Source organism: Falco cherrug, chromosome 12 (genome assembly GCF_023634085.1).
Source record: "Falco cherrug isolate bFalChe1 chromosome 12, bFalChe1.pri, whole genome shotgun sequence".
In the NCBI taxonomy this organism is placed as follows: Eukaryota; Metazoa; Chordata; class Aves; order Falconiformes; family Falconidae; genus Falco; species Falco cherrug.
The window spans coordinates 804072-822609 of record NC_073708.1 but is presented as its reverse complement, the minus strand read 5'-3'; the positions used below and the strand labels follow the sequence as shown (position 1 = coordinate 822609).

General features: G+C 37.3%; 2 long non-coding RNA genes across 17 annotated transcripts in view; one reads left to right on the top strand and one right to left on the bottom strand.

Moving 5' to 3' along the window:
* Positions 1 to 15500, bottom strand: part of LOC114016080 (uncharacterized) — a 64542-nt gene extending 49042 nt beyond the window's left edge. For 14 of the 16 annotated variants that reach the window (XR_008734618.1, XR_003560352.2, XR_008734620.1 and 11 more), the window contains exon 1: positions 15069 to 15500. This is a non-coding gene — a long non-coding RNA (uncharacterized LOC114016080). The remainder of the gene's footprint in view (positions 1 to 15068) is intronic. The other 2 variants (XR_003560356.2, XR_008734623.1) reach the window with 1 other exon arrangement.
* LOC114016083 (uncharacterized) overlaps positions 1 to 18538 on the top strand; it is a 229102-nt gene that overhangs the window by 20833 nt on the left and 189731 nt on the right. The window lies entirely within an intron of this gene.

Below are 18538 nucleotides of genomic sequence, written 5' to 3'. Positions count from 1 at the left end.
TCATGTAACCCACTTTTCTCGTCCACTGTGACTGACTTCACCCTGTGACCTGTGTGGTAATTTAAAAAAAAAGTTGGATTGTGTAATTTAATCTCCTTTGTTAGTCTTCACAGAATTCTTTTTCTTTTCTTGTCAGCCAAATCTATGTCTTGTTACACAGTTCTTGATTCTGGCTTCACAGTTTTGACGATAACTAGTCTTTCTTCCTGGTCCAGTTCCAAGGATTTCTGATGTGAAGTCAGATCTTTTAGAAATTTAATTCCAAAAATAAAATGTGAGCTGACATTCAGCAATCTGATTTAAAAATTATATGATCACACACATCATGTATATTTTAAAGCATGTTTGCCCTGCTTCATTCCACTAAAAAGATGTTTCTCTCCCAAATCTCCATATTTACTTCCACATCTTCTTGCTCTAGCAGATAAAATCCATTCACTTTCCCAAGTGCTCAAATGAAGCAATCTAATTATAGTAGGTGGCTTAAAGGACAGCTAGCAAATACTTGAATACCTTATGTTTTAAATTTCTATGATTCCTTTTCAGCCTGAGATCAGTTTTATTAACTTCTCATAGCAAGCCAATTACTGAATATTTGCTTCTAGTAGGGATCCCTTAATAAATACAGAAAATACCTGTGTTACAGGACAATGGGTCAATCATTCTTATGAAGAAATAAATATGAAAAGTGTTTGAATAAGAAGTGTTATTAACTGAAATTTGAATTTTTATTCTACATGATAGAAAGAAATGAGACATTCCTTCAGCATCACTGAGACAGATTAGTGCTGGTCTATTGCAGAAAATGCTTGCTCACAGTTTGTTTTCAAGACAGACTTTGTGGATTTTGTTAATCTCAGTGAAAGGCAGTTACCAGTTCTGGAAGGCAAAGGTGCCCAGCTTCCACTTGCCTCATAGCAAACTTCTGCATTTATTTTTAAGCAATCTGGTAGTAATTTGAGGATTAAAATAATGAGTATTCTCATGAAAAAATCTGTCTTAATGTTGTTTTTCACTGCCATGTTTAGGAAATGTGTTCTTGATTTATCAAGATAGGTATTATGATAGGTAAGATTAGGAATGGTGCTGTATAAGAGGGACATTGCTTGTCGTTCTTAGAGTAGGATAAAATGTGAGACTTTTGTGAGGCTATGGGAAATAAGTTTCAGTACATGAGATGTTTTGACTTTTAACTAAAAGGTTGAGGTCTACCGTACCACCATCTCTTAAAAATTAAATCCACATGGCACTATATGGAATACAATATCCATTGTTCATACTTCATGAATGACTTGGAATCATGTGTTAACATGATGAAACCAGATGGGATGTTCAAACACTAAACTCCATTCAGTGCTAGCCAGATGTCTTTCCTGGAGGATGGGGGTGGGGGGGGGTGGGGGGGTGGGTTGGATCCTCCAAATAGCAATTTCAGAAAATATATTAACTATCAAATTTTGAGCAACTGATTCAAGTGATAAATATGCTCTATTGGTTATTCAGTAATTGCTTATTTGCTTTTAGGTAAGTTTGATCTGACCTCATCTTAGCTCCTGGCTTAGATATGGATGTATAATCTGATCCAAAATGTTTATTTTTATTTTTTCCCCAATTTAAATAAGTAAAAGTAAAAACAACTTGGCAAGTACAGTTTCAGATACAGGGTTTGCTTTTGTGGCTCAACTAGCATCTTAAGAGGGAAAAAAATGGAAAAAAAGGCTGTAGACAACAAAGCAGGTAAGTCAAAAGCAAGCTGCAGAATGTAGCACTAAATTTAAAAAGAAAAAAAAAAGTTTACCAAATGGTTAGCAGTCACTCAGAAAAGTTGTATCTGTAAATTGGTTTAACAAATGTTTATATAATGGGCCAGATATATGCATAGCTATGTTTGCAGAAAATGCATGGCTATCTTCTTGTGTCTTAAAAAACAAACCAAAACAAAAACTCTTCAGTTATGTTATCTTTGACCCTTAAACAAATTCCACTACAGTGGGCTTACAGCAGTGGAAAGACTGTAAATATGTTTTGACAGCTGGTACAGTCTGAGGCCTTCTTAAGGAAATAAAAAGCAATACAGAAAGTCTTCATTCAGAAATATTCTCATATAATGAAGAATGCCCAATATCTTTCAATGCAGAATGCCTTTTTCAGTGAATCTTACTGCTTGTCATGGAATAAAGTATGAGTTTTCAAACAGAACAATTGAGAAGTAGGTCTCCCCCACATTTCTCTTTCATGCTATGTTAACCTCACTTACTTTATATTTGTGCAGTAGAAGAAATGCCAGCCAAGTTTCTAAATTTAAAAATACTGGATGACAAATCTTTGGCAAGGAGGGATGCACAATTCTAGCCTTCATTATGCTTCCCACCTCCTGTTGTAGAAAGCTAAGGAAAAAAGGAGCGGAAAGCTCATTAAGATCTTGTAGCCAAAGGCCACAACCCCCTTCCCCATAGAAGTCTTGAATTTTCTTGACTGTCTGCTCTCCACTGGCAATGTCCAAAATATGCAGTGAATCCTGAGGGCATCCAGCAGGAAATCATTGCTGTCTGGTCTGTGTAAATCCCAAAGAGGGGAAGAAAAGGACATGACATAGGCACCACATAGTACGTTACCCAGCAGAGAGGCATCGCAAGAGAAGAGAACAGAGTTAGGTCTTCATAAAACATTTGTGGATTCAGCCAAGTCACACTGGTGATTTCAATGTCTTGATGTTCTCAAGGTGTAGGCAAGGCATCAGTCTCCTTCCACCAGGAGTGTGTTGGAAACATACAGTGGATTCCTAACTCATTGAAGTCCGCTGGGACGATGCTAAATGTGATCTGTCCTGCTAGTTGCTGCAAAACAACCTGCACGGGTACAGGTGCATTGGCATGTCGCTTGGGGAACCAACCCAAACCATTATGCAACCAAGAAATACATTAATGAACTTGATACACATTCAGCATTAGTCCATGTTTACTTTGACCTTTTTTTTTTTTTCTTTAAAGTTCAGGAATTTGTTTTGTACAAATTTTAGCCCGTCTTTCAGCAAAAACCCTTTCTAATTCCTCTTTGAAAGGGACATGAACTTTATCAGCTTTTTAAGTAATGCAGGTTTCATTTCCTTCATTAATGTGACCAATAGATTTTAATTTTTTTTTCCATGAAAATGTTCTTAGTTAAGTTACCTAGATTTTACCACTGAGCCTGAAATTAAGCTAGAGTACTGGTACTGATAGAATAGTTATGATAAATGACTCTGTAAATGAAGTTATATAAGCTTTATTCCCTGAATATAAGTACAAAACTGGCAGAGGATATTGGTTAGAGGGATCTTATTTTCCTCTTTTTTTTTTTTTTTTAAGGATTTGTTTTGTAGAATTGAAATGTGGTTATTACCATAAAATAAACAAGTAAAACTCAATAGACAAACACAACTAAAAAAAAAATTACCTGAGTCATCAACGAGGTGAGGAAAGAAGAAGCTTGGATTTAGAAACAAAATGTCAGATTAATAGCATAGATTGAAGTAACAGTGCCCCATATTTTCATTTACTGAAATTTCATGAGACAATTCTTGCTTTACCGTACTATTTTGTGTTTTCAGGAAACATGTCTCTAATTTTCCATAAAGGAAAATTATGAAAGAGACTGTATCAGGTTGCAAGCTAGTTGTTTATTTGAAGTTTCCAGTAATAATGCAAATGCAGACTTAAAGTCCTAATCTTTGTGTGAATTTAGTAAAAAATATTTATGTCTCTTTGAAAATGGTCTGCCCCACAAAAAGGCACTATTTAACTTGTATTTATGCTTTCAAGTAAAATTAAGAAAAATCTTATCCTATCTAGAAAAACTTCTCATATTTATGGCAACTGTTCACATTTTTACATCTGTACACCTTACACAACTCTTTGCGGAGGAATACAGTTATTCAGGGCAGAATGGTTAAAAGAAGCAGGTTGGATGGAAGCAGAAGAGATAGGTAAGATGCAGCTCACCAGCGAATGGATTTCACAAGGGGAATCTGTTTCTAGCTTTAGAGTTTTATGAACTGATGCTCTGGAGCACACCTGAGCTCTGATGTTGATGGTAGACAGGATCTGGAAGGAAGGATTTATTCCCTTCCATGTCTATGATATATTAGGAAGTTGTTTACTGGAAGAGAACTGATTTTCAAGTGTTATACAAGACCAAACTATTATATAAGAATTATAGGAGGAGAGAGCTGCTGGGCTTTTTTGTCATGGGTTTTTTCAACTGACATGGAAAAGTACTTTAAATCCAAGCACGATTCAAAGATGGTTTGTTTTAATTTCCTTTCTTCAGGTAAAATGTGTAGTAAAGGCATTAGGAATGATTGTAAGTTAGAGGATGAGGGAAATATGTATTCACAGATAAAGCAGGATCAATGGACAATTTCCTGTATTTTAGCCACCCTTATTGCATGTAGGAGGGACTGTATTTGCAGAGTAAGCTTTATGAGTTCTCTTTGAAATACCTGGTTTTGCTGTTCCAAAATAGCAGAAGACTAAATGAATTTGTAATTTTGGTTATCTATTTTTTTCTCTGCTTAAATTAGAAACTTGACTAATTTCATTTTATTCAATTTTATACTTGCAAATCATTGTAAAGTCAGTCATACATAAACATTACAAGAACTTCATCTCAGATTGCAGTCCTGAAAACGATTCATAGTAGCCACCTAAAGCAGGACAGACAAAACCACTTTTCCAGACAAAGGATTTTGAAGTTCTGTAAGTGTAAGTACGCAAATGGCTGCTTATACACAGATACCTCAAAAGTGATGATCTTGATGAGCTAGTAGGAGAAAACAGTGTGAAAAAATTACTTCATTCCATTTATTTCAAGTCCAGATCTTCAGTGCTATATGTTTCCTTCACAGAAACAATGTCTGCTTTCAGTCTACAGAAGTAGTTGAATTCTCAGCTGTGCAAAAAATACAATTATGACAAGTACACTTGACCTGTAGTGGAATTAAGGAGAGTACCACCTGCACTAAATATGTCTTGTAAACAGTGTCAGGAGCAAAGGGATACAGTTTGGCCAGAAATCAAATCCAGTTGCATAGCTTACTACAATAATAACATTTGAGGTTGCTTTAAAGTTTTGACTTCTAATTGTAACCCTACTCTTAAACAACGAGTGTTGATGAGTTGTTAGCAGCTGCACTGTGAACAGGAGCACTCTCTGATCTGAGATAAAGCTGCCCAGCTCTAGAAATAGTCTGTCATGCAATAAACAAATTTTCATATTTTTTTTCTTTTCTTTGTTCTCTTGTAGTCAGAATGTTACAAGTGAATTCAAAGAACATAAGGAAACTGTTTCAGGGCACTTTCCAGAATATATTTATCCCCTGATATGTGCCTACTCCTATATATAATAATAAACTAGTATAGCAAGTTCCACGTTTTGTTTTAAAGAAAAAACTCTTCCAAAACTGAACCCTTTAAAACTATCTAGGTAATGAAGATGAGCTAAATTATTTTATATTTAGATGTCATAGGGAAATAACAAAATAGTCTTTTAGAAAGACACGGTATACTGCAGGCTGCTTTTCAAGACAATCCAGTAAAATAAATTATTTAGTCCAGATCCAAACACATCTCTACCATAGAAGTTCCCTAAATGTAATCCCTAAATCCCTCATCAGACCTCTTTTTATGCCAGTCTCACCTTGAAGTAATGCTGTACCTGGAAGAGGTGTTATCCTGGGTTATTTTGCCAGGCAGTTCTGACTAGTAAGGTTCTCCATAAGAACTACCTGTCATTATTTACCTCTTTTAAACCAATCCTTTTCCTCTTTTGCTTCAGCTTAACAAACGTTTCACAGCATCGCTTAGTGAGGAAAGAATGTGGGGGAAGTCAGTTGTTTAAAGCTTTTAAAATGTCTAAATCAATTTCTACTATTTTTTTTTTTTTTGAGGCATAGTTAGGTGTTCTAGATTCACAAAGTGCAGAAAACCTGTACTGGACAGTCTTTTACTTCCAGTAAGGTTTATACTGTGGTTATACAGAGTGCATTTTAGTACGTGTATCATGCAGTGGGAAAGTTATGGACCTGAAATGCTGGGTCCGCACCTGAAGCAGCAGTCAGTCCTGCAGCGTAGAATGCGTGGGGAAAACGGGTTCCTCGCCCACAGTGCAGGAAACGCCCGTGGTGGGCATTTTGGAAACAGCACAAAATCTGTAATGGTCTTTCTGAAGATGATGGTACCCAGCCTATACATCCCAGCAAATTCAAATTGCAAGACCTCAAAAATCTTAGCAACCATCTACTAAATGTGATTAAAGATTACATATGTGTGTGCCATCTTTTGTATTATCTGAATCACTGTACAAGTGCGGCATTTATAGCATCTCATATTTAATATGCATTTTATCACACTCCTTATTTTTGTAAATCAAAATTGAAATTATACAGACCTTATGTAGTTTAGCACTTTTTATTATCAGTCTGTAAAACGGTGGTGTTTTTCTTTAAAACTTATATCAGTCCCAATATAACTAATAACTGTACAAGAAATCAATTTATTCCTGAGGAAAATCAACTTAAGTGCCTTAGCTGTTTTGTGTGATGGGTTCTGTTTTTGTCTCCCATTTCCATAGCAAAGAGAATTAATTTAAGAGAGATCAATAGCGTTGCCGGCATACGTTGCATACTCCTGCTATAATTCATGGTGCTGGGGAGTATGCGACAGCAGTTTAAGCTGAATGTTGTATCTTGTTGTATAGAATTATGCAAATAGAATACCCTTACAAAGAAGGTTTTGTGCTTACTAATTTAATGCAGTAATAACTAATAAGGGAAAATGTGTAAAGCAAATCGTTGTCTGTACTTCGGATAAAAAAATGTGCTAAGCCTTGATACTGAGGGTGTGTAATGGATGTTGTGTAAAACACTCTGTGCACTTTGCAGCATGTGAAACCTGCACAAACTTTCCAATAATGTTAAAGCACTTGCAAAAATGTTGCACCTGGAGCAGGGAGGAGTGAGGAGGGCAAAGGTCAGCATTAGGCATTAAGACACTGACTGAACAGACTTTACACTTGGTGAAAAGTCCAGACAACCCCTGCAGTGTCATCTTACAACTCTGGTTTTCTTCTTTTCAGGACATAGTAATCCATAAATACACTTAAGTCACCAGCAGCTTAGATCTCACACACACACCCCACACACCCCCCCCCACACCCCCCCACACCCCCCCCGCCTTCTCCCCCTTTTTAACTCTCCTTTCATTTTTAATTCTTACATAAAGATCTGAAATTTTAACCCTTTCTACATCTTTTAATCAACCTTGGGAACTGCTTTTCTACTTTGCTGTCGTTCACTAGACTTCTCATCTTTTTCAGTCCTCCTTTTTGCAAATCATTGTCTTAGAAAAGTGTTTTCAAGTCAACTGAAAATAATGCTTGAAAACAGTAGCACAAACTCAGTGTATGAACATTCTGGGAAATCATTGGATTTTTATTTCTGAAAAAAGGCAATTATCAAACTCTGTAAACAGTTTAAATGCATCCTTTTTTCTGAAGCTTCTTAACCAGACACTTTATGTAATATATCTCATGGGATGTAGTATAAAATTTGTTTTACAACTATCTTATTTGTTTTGATAGATGAAACAAGTTTCAGCTGCAATTTTTCAAGGAAATCATCTTGTTTGCCATTTTTTTTTATGGTGCTTTTTCTTAATCAAACAAAACCTCATCAATTTCTCTAAACTGGAAAAATGCAGGGGTAAAACACAAAGAGATGTTTGTACTTTTATCATACAATTACGTCTTTCAGTTTTGCATCTATTACACTTAGCAGCTGAAATCATGAGACCAAACTGATTTTAATAATTTTATTTGATCCCATTATCCACATCCCATGGCTTAAGCGACTGGAGAGACTCTTAATATAGTCTGGAGCCTTGACAGTAAAAATAGACTGGTGAAATACAGCCCATCAATTGCACGTAACAGCACACATTTTGCTGACTTCCTCTCCTCGTTCCGAGCACTGCATGAGGCTGTACTTCCATGCAGGATGTTTCCCTCTCGCCTGCTTCTAACTACCCCAACCCTTTTGCAAACCCTCTGAGATAACCTGCAGATCTGCCACATTGCCTTTTTCTTAATTTTTACAACTCCTGGACAGCACTGACACATAGATAGCTGAAAGTCTGAGTATTTCTTTCATACTGTGTGTGAATATTGATTAATAGAAACATACAGCAGAAATTTTAATTTTCTTTCACACAGAGATCCCTCATATTTGTTCATGGAGGGGAAAAAACCTCTTCGGTTCCATGTGTGCGACACCATCATTTCAGTTAGTTACAAAATGGCAGCCTGAAAAAAAATCTGTGAAATCTCATGATTACTTTGGGCCCACTGATTTCTTTTCCTGTGCAGTGATTTTTACAGTTCCTGCCCAAGGGTTTCTAATTTGGTCTGTTCAATGGCGGGAATGAAAGAATTGTCAATAGAAGCAGAAAGGTGAAGCTGGGAGCACAATTTAATGATCACCAGCAAAGGGGGCAGAACCCAGTAAAGGTATTTACTTTTCATGGCAAAGGGTCCATAGAAATTGAAGACCTGTTTCATCATGATGCTTTGAGCATGGAAGTAGTTCAGTCAATTTCCTTGAAGCTTTTGAAATAAGAATATATTCAATGCCATTAAAGGCCAGATCCTTGGTGCACAAATACTGGAGGTAGTAAATGTCTAGGGCTCAGGTTTGGTACTCTTGGTCGAGCAGTGGAGCATTTTAGCCTGCAGTTAGTCTCACTGGTACCATGGGACAGTCTGTTAAATAAGCCATTACTCTATAGGAGTCAGCATTTCAGTGTTAGGCCTTGCGTGACGGCAGTTAATATTGAATATAGAGCATCATTACAGATGGAGTAGTATCTTACATTTATCCTGTATTCTGATGTTTTGTTTCATGTTAGGGAAAAAAAAAAAAAAAAAGTGAATGTTTAAGTGCATTAAAAACTTAAGAAAATTAAGCTAGAACTGAGTTTTGTGAACCTCTTGAGAAACAGGCCTTGTATCTCATCTAGTTATAGAAATACCACACCAAAAATGATCTTATTTAATAACAACAACAAAAAAAGACTATTGTTCTGTCTGGAACTTTATATTCTTTTCAAGCATCTATCTCAATGCTGACCTTGCAATAATAATCACAAATTCAAAACCTGAATTCTACTAATATGGTGTAGATGAGAAGCCAGGCAGTTAAATGATTTGCCCAAGGCTACAAAGCATCTTGCTGGAGAGCTGAAACCAGACCTTTTACCATGTCTGTCTGGCCAGTCACAAAGTCTGTGCTTTGTTTTGTGTTCTCAGGCATGTTTCTTCACGCACTTGTTACTTGGCCTGCAGGCTTGACATATAGCAAAGGCCATGCTGCCCACTGCATTTTCTCCTGGATTGTTTTTCACCTGGTATTTAAAAAGTGATTGGGGTTTTAATGAAAACCTGATTCAACTCAAGACAACTATTTTACTGAAACTCTTTTCATAATTATTTTTCAGAAGTTATTTTCAAGAGCTGTTTGTTTTTTTCTTGATTCAAGCTTATGGTGACCTGAAACCATCAACCAATCATACATAATGTCAAACTAAACTGTGAATAGTAGAGAGAATTTGTACAAAATAGTACAGGAATGATAAATGTGTTGATAATTTTTTTCTTGTGTAAAAATACAAAAAACCACCCCAACCTTAAAAAACCCAACCATACACCAACACAACCACAGAACAAAACCAACTAAACTTGCTCTGTATTGCTTTCAGTTGGTGTCATGTCCCATCCCCATGCCCACCCACCCCACCACACCCTCCAGCTTGCCTTGCTTTTCTTCTAAAAGATTCATTTTACTCACTTACCTTATCCATGGGCTGTGTAAGCATATGGGTAGGACCTTGGGCGTCTTTTGCATATTTCACTTGCTAAATCTCAGTAAATATTGTTATATTACTCCATATATATCTCACTGAATCCAAATTAAATAGTAGGTAAGACTGTAATGATGTCATCTGTGTGCATTATTTTTGTAGATAATGTTTGTGTGTGATATATACAGAATTTACAGTCTGTACTTTACATGTAGATCACGCAGACACAAGTGAGACAATGATCACCAACCTACGTAGCATGGGTGGGGTATGTGTATAAAATCTATGTAGGTAAATGAATAGCAATTGAAGATTACAGATGTTTTAAGGGTGAGCACTTTGGCCAGTGGAAAATTATAATTTTCTGATGTTTTTAAAATGCTGTGTGGTCTGTTGGTTTTTGTTTGTTTGGTTGGTTGGTTTTTGTTTTTTGTTTGGTTTTTTTTTTTAATTGGAGAAGTTACCATATCCTCACACTTTCTGATTTCATCAGAAAAGGTGAAACAGCTCATTCTTTAATTCACCCACACCTTTCCTTTTTTTTGTTCACTCTTTGCTTGAGGGGTTTTATTATTATTTTTAATATTAGGCAATTAAATGATGCTGACTACGTGTTTCTCTGGTGTGTGATAGATATGTGCATTCCTTTTTGCACGCACTTGTAAAAGAGGAACTTGCAATGATTTTTGCCTGAACGCGACTAGGTTTGCTGCTGTAAAAATAATATAAATTAAATATTCTTAATTATTTTAGCTCATGCTAGAAAAGATTCAGGACAAAGGGGAGATTGATGCAGTGTGCCTTACAATGGCCCTACTGATTTCTCTACTGGCCCTTCCTCTGCACATGGTCAATTAGAATTGAAAATCCTGTGCTGATTTCATTCGCTGGAATTTTTAAGCAGGTCAGGAAGAAAGATGTTATTGAAAGGAAAAGTCTCATCTAAATAAGAAAAGAACACGTGGCCATCTGGTCTAACTGTACCATGCCGAAAGTCATTTTGGCTCAGCCATAGTTTGAGCTTTGCAACAGTTTGCCAAAATATCAAACAGAAATCTGTTTACATTAAAACACTCTGTGCTTTTTATCTATAAAAATGCAATGCGCAGTTCTCTTCCTATCTGTAATGCATGAGCTCATTTGACCCTGTTACCTTATTGAGACAGCCCATGTTTCTGGTAGGCTCTCAGGTTACTTCTGCTGTGTAAAGGTATAAGTGAAACAACCAATCTTTTGAAGGTTTTGAAAGTAATCCTAGGCACTTTATTCTTATGGCTAAAACTTGCACTTCTGCTTGAACTGGGAAAGGCTCAAAAAAACAGATTCAACAGAGGAAGCAGTGGGGAAGGAGGGGAGAGGAAAGAAATTAGAACTTGAAGTTTGTGCGACTAGCACCATGGAGTTTGCACAATCAGTTGGAGACCATAGGCTAAGAGATGAACTGTAATAAACATCAAATTCTTAAGGAATAGAGTCATAAATATGATTGAGTTTCCATGATTGCTTTGTTTCGACAACAACTATTTAAAAGTTTAAAGAAGTCAGCAAAAAAACACAGGTCAGAATTTCTCACATTTAGGTAAATAAACTTTGTGTAAAAAGCTAAAACATAGCTCCAAATCTCAGGTGCCTGGACAACAGCAGCTGGATGATAATGCCATATTTGCAAAAATGCTGGGAATTTGTATCTCCTGCCTACTTTAGTCAGAGCTGCTGAACACCCAGCATTCACAAAAGCCAAGAGACCTTACTGGGAGAAGGAGAGAGTGTTGAACTAAACATGGAGGCAAGGGCCCTGCATTCGTATGCTGAGGTTTAATGCTTAACTCTTATGTGATTAGTTGTTACTTTTGTAAAGACAAACAAAATATAAATTGCCAGTTGAAATATCCCTTCTAATACAAGGTAGTGTGTAAATCACTTCTGAAGTTTAGAGGATTTCAGCCTTTAGGAAAAATCATATAAAACTATGATTGCTTATTGTCATTACATTAAGAAAATAAAAGTCACCACTTCAAAACGCAGCTGCAAGCATTATTTTGAAATACATTTATGAAACTTAAGTAAAAAAAAAAATATTTTTCAAGCATAATATGCCAGGAAAAGTAGAAAGGAAATTAGCATGTATTTATGCAAGTTCACTAGTACTAACACATCATTTACAAGTATATATCTCTCATATATGATCACTGTGTTGAGTTTGCTTGTATATTTCATACAAGGTATATAAAATGTTCCTTCAGGAAAGTGTTAAATTCCTTGACCTTAAAAAAAATAAACAAATACAGGAATACAAATTTGGTCACAGCCCTCAGTTAACTATCTTCATTTCTATGAAATCTTTTCTCTAGAATCCCTGTGGATATTGTTGCCACTCCATGCAACCTTTTGTTTGTATGTCTGCTGCTATTTGGAAAGGAAGTTTGGTTTTGTTTTTTTGAAGACTAAATTTATGGGATACCTCTGCTGGGTGCCTTTTTTCATAGTATTTATTAGCAATATTAAAGAAAAAAAGCTAAAAAAATTTATGTCTTTCTATTAATGTACCTGTTAGTGTGACTAAACTATAGTTTACGCCTTCTCAGGGAGTAAATTAAAAGCAGTGTGTGTGTGTGCATGTGTTTAAAAACATATTTTTTTTAAGTCTTTTTTACACAAAGTTCATATTGAAAAGCAAAAATTTATCATAATGTGTATCATACCGTAATTTCTACCAGAAGACAGTGCAATTCCAAAGGACTTTTAGAAAATAGGTCCGCATGGCATACATTTAAAAATTGAACAGAATAAATTCTTTGAATCTCCCTTTTCCCTGTATGTCTCTGCTAACCCCATCCATAGCCACACCAAACGGAGAACAACTATTTTGGGGAGTACTGCATTCTCAAGACCAACTTTCTGGCACGATGACACTGGGCCAGTCGGTATTTCTCTGGGCTGTGGCAACAGGAAGGTTGGGGGTTGCAAGGCCAGCTAACTGGTCTCCTGCCATGCTCCCCTTCTGTGGTTGGAAGACAACCTACTTGCAAAGCATTTCGCTACTGCTGTGTTTAAAACTGCCACAAAATGGTCTAGGAGATCTTGCTAATCTCTCTAAACCCAAATATGTTCAAGTATTTCAGTTTGACTGCCTTTCAGATGTAGGTCTCTGTACACTAGTGACTTGCCTTTATGTAGTATATTGTAAACGTATACAAAACCTTTACATGGTATTTGAGAGCTACACGCAATTATGTAAGCAACGCATGAACTTAACGTAAAATACTGCATTGACTGTAAAGCTAGAGTGGAAACCACTGTAAAATGGGAAACGGTGGATGCCCTTACAACGTGTTGGAAAGTGTGTGCACGTATGCACATGTTTTGTACAATAACGGACATATACATTTATAAAGTTTCTTATTTTGTATTTTTTGCGAATTGTAATGAAGTTGAAACTGAGCCCGGCCGACATAAGGAGGAAAGGCTTGTGTTTGTCTTTAATCTTTCTGCCGCACGGTTCAGACTCCTGTCTGATCTGCACATAGCAGAGCAAGGGGCTTGCCGTGCATTGCGTGCAGGCTCCTTGATTGTGGAGGGGAAAAAAAAAAAAATCTGGCTGGAATCCAGACAGGCGAGCGCAGTGCTCTGTTGATCATTGTGTCTAGCCTTCAGGTGTCTCAGCTCACAGTGGGCGGCGGTTGGGGGAGGGGGAGATAACAGGAGGGCAGACAAAGAATAAAATGGTGTATTTTAAAAAAAAACCCATATGTAAAAAAATCATGTCAAATCTCTTTTTTTAAAAAATGCTTCTTTTAACATTCCTTTCCCTGCAGTGGGAGCAAGCAAACATCTGTCCAGGAAGATTTATTTAAGCCATAATTAGTAGCGTCTGGAGTCTTTCAACAATTTCTCCTTATTGCATTTAATTATTTTTTTTTTAAAGAGAAGTCTGCTCATCTTTCACTTAGAAACTGTTTTCACTTCATGCTTTATTAGAGATCCAGCCCAGCCAGGACCGAGTCAGATTTCTATTGTCTTTGCTTTTTCCCTTCTGATTGTAGTTTTCAGAATCTAACTTTTTTTTTTTTTGGGGGGGGGGGGGGGGGGGCGGGGGGCATAAGTAGCAAGCAGGCGAGGGGGAAAGATCTTATTAAAGGTTTATGAACATGTGGCAGAGCGGGTGAGAAGAACAAAAATACAAACCGGTGCTTCTTGTTAGACAGTTATCCATTTGGGTTCAGTTTCTTTTCCGGAGAAGAAAAAGAGCTCTGCTTTGTCTGTTGCTTCTGTTTGAGAACTCTCATAAATCTTGCCCAGAAAGCAACTTGGGCTTAAAGAGATCTGGCCAGCAAAGCTCTGGGAAGCAATTGCAATGTCTCTTCCTATGGATATTCTCTTCTTTCTGCCCCCCTCATCCCCGCTGCCCCCTCCACCCCGACCTTCTGATGTTATGCTGCCAAGAGCCCCACACCCATCCCCACCCCACCAGGAATCTGTGTGAATGCAAGCTGCAATCTAAAGTTGCTTATCAAAAAGCCTCTCCTCGTGCTGCATCCAGATATTATACTAGTTCTGTTTTTTTCAGTCCAGCCATAACCCTTTTCTAACACTCCCCCCGTTGGTTCGCCTCTCCCCCTCCCCCCCCGTGGAAGGGGTGGGATGGGAACCTTGCTCGACTTCATTGTTCCAAATGTAAGAGCTATTTGCCCCAAAGTGTCTTCGTTGTCTTTCATAGCTAATTATAATAACTGTCAGATGTCTGGAAAGTCTGGGCTGCCCTTGCTGGCAGAGTTAAAGTTTGCCTTTATTTTTTCCCCCTGGGGACAGATCAGGCCTGATTAGAGACAGAGTACAAATATAAGTGAACAACATACGTGTGTAAGGCTTTTTGTCTTTGTTTTTCTTTATGAACAAAGCAGCATGCTGACTATGTCAGGACGCAGTGTGGCATGCAGTGTGCATGTAGGCACTGCCCTGGAGGATAACTCTTTCTTTTTTCTTTTTTTTTTTCTTTTCCTCTTTTATTTTTCTTTTATTGAAGCATGTAAGAAATACTTCTGAATTTGAATAACACTTTAGATACTTGTACTTCTCATAAGAAAAAGTAACCATCGATGTAGTGCATGTAGCATTTTGATAATTTTAAGAGATTTGCTTTTCTGGGTAAAAATAAAAATAAATAGACCCCGTACTCACAGTTTTGTGCTGTGCAGGTCGTTGTCTCCTTCTGCAGAGACAAGGAGAGTCGGAGGATGTCAGGGGTGCAGAATCCCGGTTTAATTCAGGAGAAATGTACAAATGTGCTTCCTGAAGTCGCCTGGAAGTCAGCCACTTGTGCTCAGACATCCCATTGCTGCTCTGCATGCTATACTATCTGCAGTTCTGAATTGAACTAAATACTGCCCATGTGAAAGCCAGGGGAAACACAGTCATGTGGGACACACAAATCCACTCTATTGGCTCCGAAGGCACAACTTCAGCATTCTTGCATTTCCACCATTGGTTAACAGTTCAAGCTGAAAGAGTCTAGGTCCTCCTAGCGAGTCCGTTTTCCCTTTATGTGTGGAAGAATGACTGTAGGATTTTACAGTGACAGGATTAGTTAAGAAAGGGACTGAAGTCATCCCTTTGACTGAAGCTGGTGGGTGGGGATTGGGAGCTGTGCTTTTCTCAAGTCGACGTTTTTCCTTTTTCTGCCTGCGTTCTGTGTGTCAGGAAATGCTTGCAGTTAACTTGGGCAGCACAGAGAAACTGAAATTACTTTCTTCAGGTTCAGGGGTAGGGACCTGACTTTTAGATTAACACAATGTTTATAGGCTGTACAATAATTTTTGTGATAATAATGCTACTCTGGCTGGCTAAAGTGTGGTTATTTTCTTTTTTCTAGATTTCTTTTTAAGCCCAGAAAGGGCTATATCAGGATCATCTAACTTTTGCATCATATAAGCCAGAAAAATGAATCCATCAGTTCCCAAAGCACAGGCAAATAATTCAAGCAACAACAGAAAATAGATTTTACAGAGCTATTTGATCTCTGGGGATATTATGATATGGTCATAATATTTTGAAAGAAGCAACAAATTCCATAAGAACTATAATTGCTGATATTTGGTCGTTTTGAGAATAATGAAACTATAAAGATTAAATTGGAGAGAAGAAGATTGACTGTCCCCTATTTTGGTGTTCTGTCATTTGCCTGATTTAGTTATGCCAGCGTGAGCAGTAATTTGAAACGGTACTCAGTCATGTGTGACATACTTCTCCAATTAACCCTTATTAAAAAGACCTTTCCCAAATCCCACATGCATGTTTTCCTCGAGCCACAGAAAGCAGAGGTATGACAGATTTGCCAGGGTTTGTGTCAGCCCCCCCCTCTTGGCAGGTTTATTTCCTCTTCTGTGTTTCCAGGACTTTGTCTAGTGTCGCTCCAAATACCCCGAATGTGTGGCTCCTGTTAGTGGACTGTTGAACTTAGGGTCTAATTTAGCAGTTGAAGGGCTTAACTACACTTGGAAATTTACCAGAATTATTCTGGAATAGTAAATTCATTATATGCCTGTGGTGTATGCAAGGCCAAGCACCGAGACTGCACTGCTGGCAATTCAGCAGCTGATGACTGGCTCTGGGTGTCAGGATGTCATTTTGTTTCTACCAGTCGGGCTTGTTCAGGCCGCCTTAAAGCAATGCTCCTTCCTCTTTAGAGTTCACCCTCTTAAGCTATTTATAGACTTTTATCATCACCTCACTGACTGCCCTTGTCATCACTTAGTTGAACACCATATTCCAGGTGTATCTGCATAGGATATGGGAATGTTCCTCTGTAGTCTGTGACCTGGTATCACTGCAAGCAAATCAATATGTTTGCTCGATATGTGAGAGGGAAAATATATCTTAAAAATAGACATACACACCTGACAAGCAGGATTACAAAGAAGATTAATACACTATATGTTCTTCTCTGAGTTAAGAAGTCTTTGTAAGGCCTTCTTTGCTTGTAAGTGCGAAGAAGATACAAACGGGTTATTTTTCCTTAGAAAGCTCACTTAAAAATAATGTTTAGTAATAATATACAAAAGGTGGGGTGGTGGTGTTTGGGTTTTTAATCTTCGTGAAGAAATAATCCTCTGGTTTGGAAAAAATAAGGCTACAGCAGTAGCATCAAAACTTTCTCTCCTTCCTCCAAAAATGTTGTAGGCTCCACTGGCCTTTCCACATCTGGACTCCAGAACACTGAGGGGAGAGAACTGAAAACCCTGGGAGACTTTTTATTTTTTTTCACAGTGCTGGTGGTCTTCATAATTTTGGTTACTTTTTTGTTGTTGTTTAATTCAATTAAAGTGGGCAGAAATACTAATAAAAGAAACCTTACTCTAGAGAGTAGTAAAATCATTGGTTTTAAGACCAGTACATGGCCTTATCTTAAATACATCTTTTTCATGAATATCATTTTCTGGTTTTAAAATGCTGAAAGGCTGTTTAAAGAGAGGGAATAAGAATCTGAATTAATTTAGTATTGTTTAGCTCTTTCCTCAAACATATTGTGAGTGAATTTCAGGTAAATTTAGGGAATCTGGAGCAATGATTATTTAGCTGTGCTTCTTGAGCCATGAATCAAAGACTTAGGTGGTGCAAACAGACATTTTTGTGACTCAGTATTTCAGAGACCAAATTAATATTTAGTGTCACTGTTGTCTGCAGAAAGAGAAGTGCATCTTTACACATATTCCTGTATTTCAATGGACATCTTATTTTCCATACCATCTCCATTTACAAGAGATCAAAATGAAGACTTAGGCTAGGTCGTGTTCCCTGTCCTTGAATAATAAACCGCTTCTTTCTCCATTAGTGGTTACTAGAGAAGAATTCATAAATGTAAGAGACAATAAGAGCATCATAAAACTACTGAGATGTAGAAAATAACGTTGTTTTTGCAAATTCTGTCATTGTGATGATGCTTAAGGTGTGAAACAAAATGTTGCTGTACAAACAGGGCTATCAAGGGTTTGGAGACTGTACTGTTCCTGCTATGTGGTCCCCTGTGACTCCATCCATTGACAGAATAAGCTTCTATTTTTGGTTTCAGGTTTTAGGGTATTTGGGGTTTTAGGCTTTTTTCCCTGACCTAGCAAAGACTGGTAAAGATGCTTAACTCCTGCCTAATGGAGGTCCTGTTCCTGTAAATTTTCACTGTCCCCTAGCCCAGAACTCTGGGAAAGAGAAGAGATGACTGAAATAAGTTAGAAATGGTAGTCACTAAAATAGCCCTTTGTTGTTCTTAGGAGTTTTTAGAGAGCTGTTAGTTTGATGGGGAAGAAGTAGGATGACCTTGATTCTCTTGTAACAACCTTACAAAACAGCTAGTGATTTTTTTTCTTGTAATTCTAAGCTCAATGACTATTTGTGGGGGAGGAGGAGATTTGTCCCTTGGCTTCTTTTTAGCAATGCACGCTACATATAGAAAGGCAAAAATCAAAAAGATAAATCTCTTTCAGAAACTCATAGAATAAAGGCACGCAGTTTGCGTGTTGATGTGTTGTATTATATAAAAGGATAATTATGAAAACATTTTAACTGTTTCCTTAGAAAATCAAATGCAATCCGATTGTCTGTATGATGTAGATTTCATCTTGCACAGCAGTTTTAAGCCTTTCCATTTTAATTTCTGT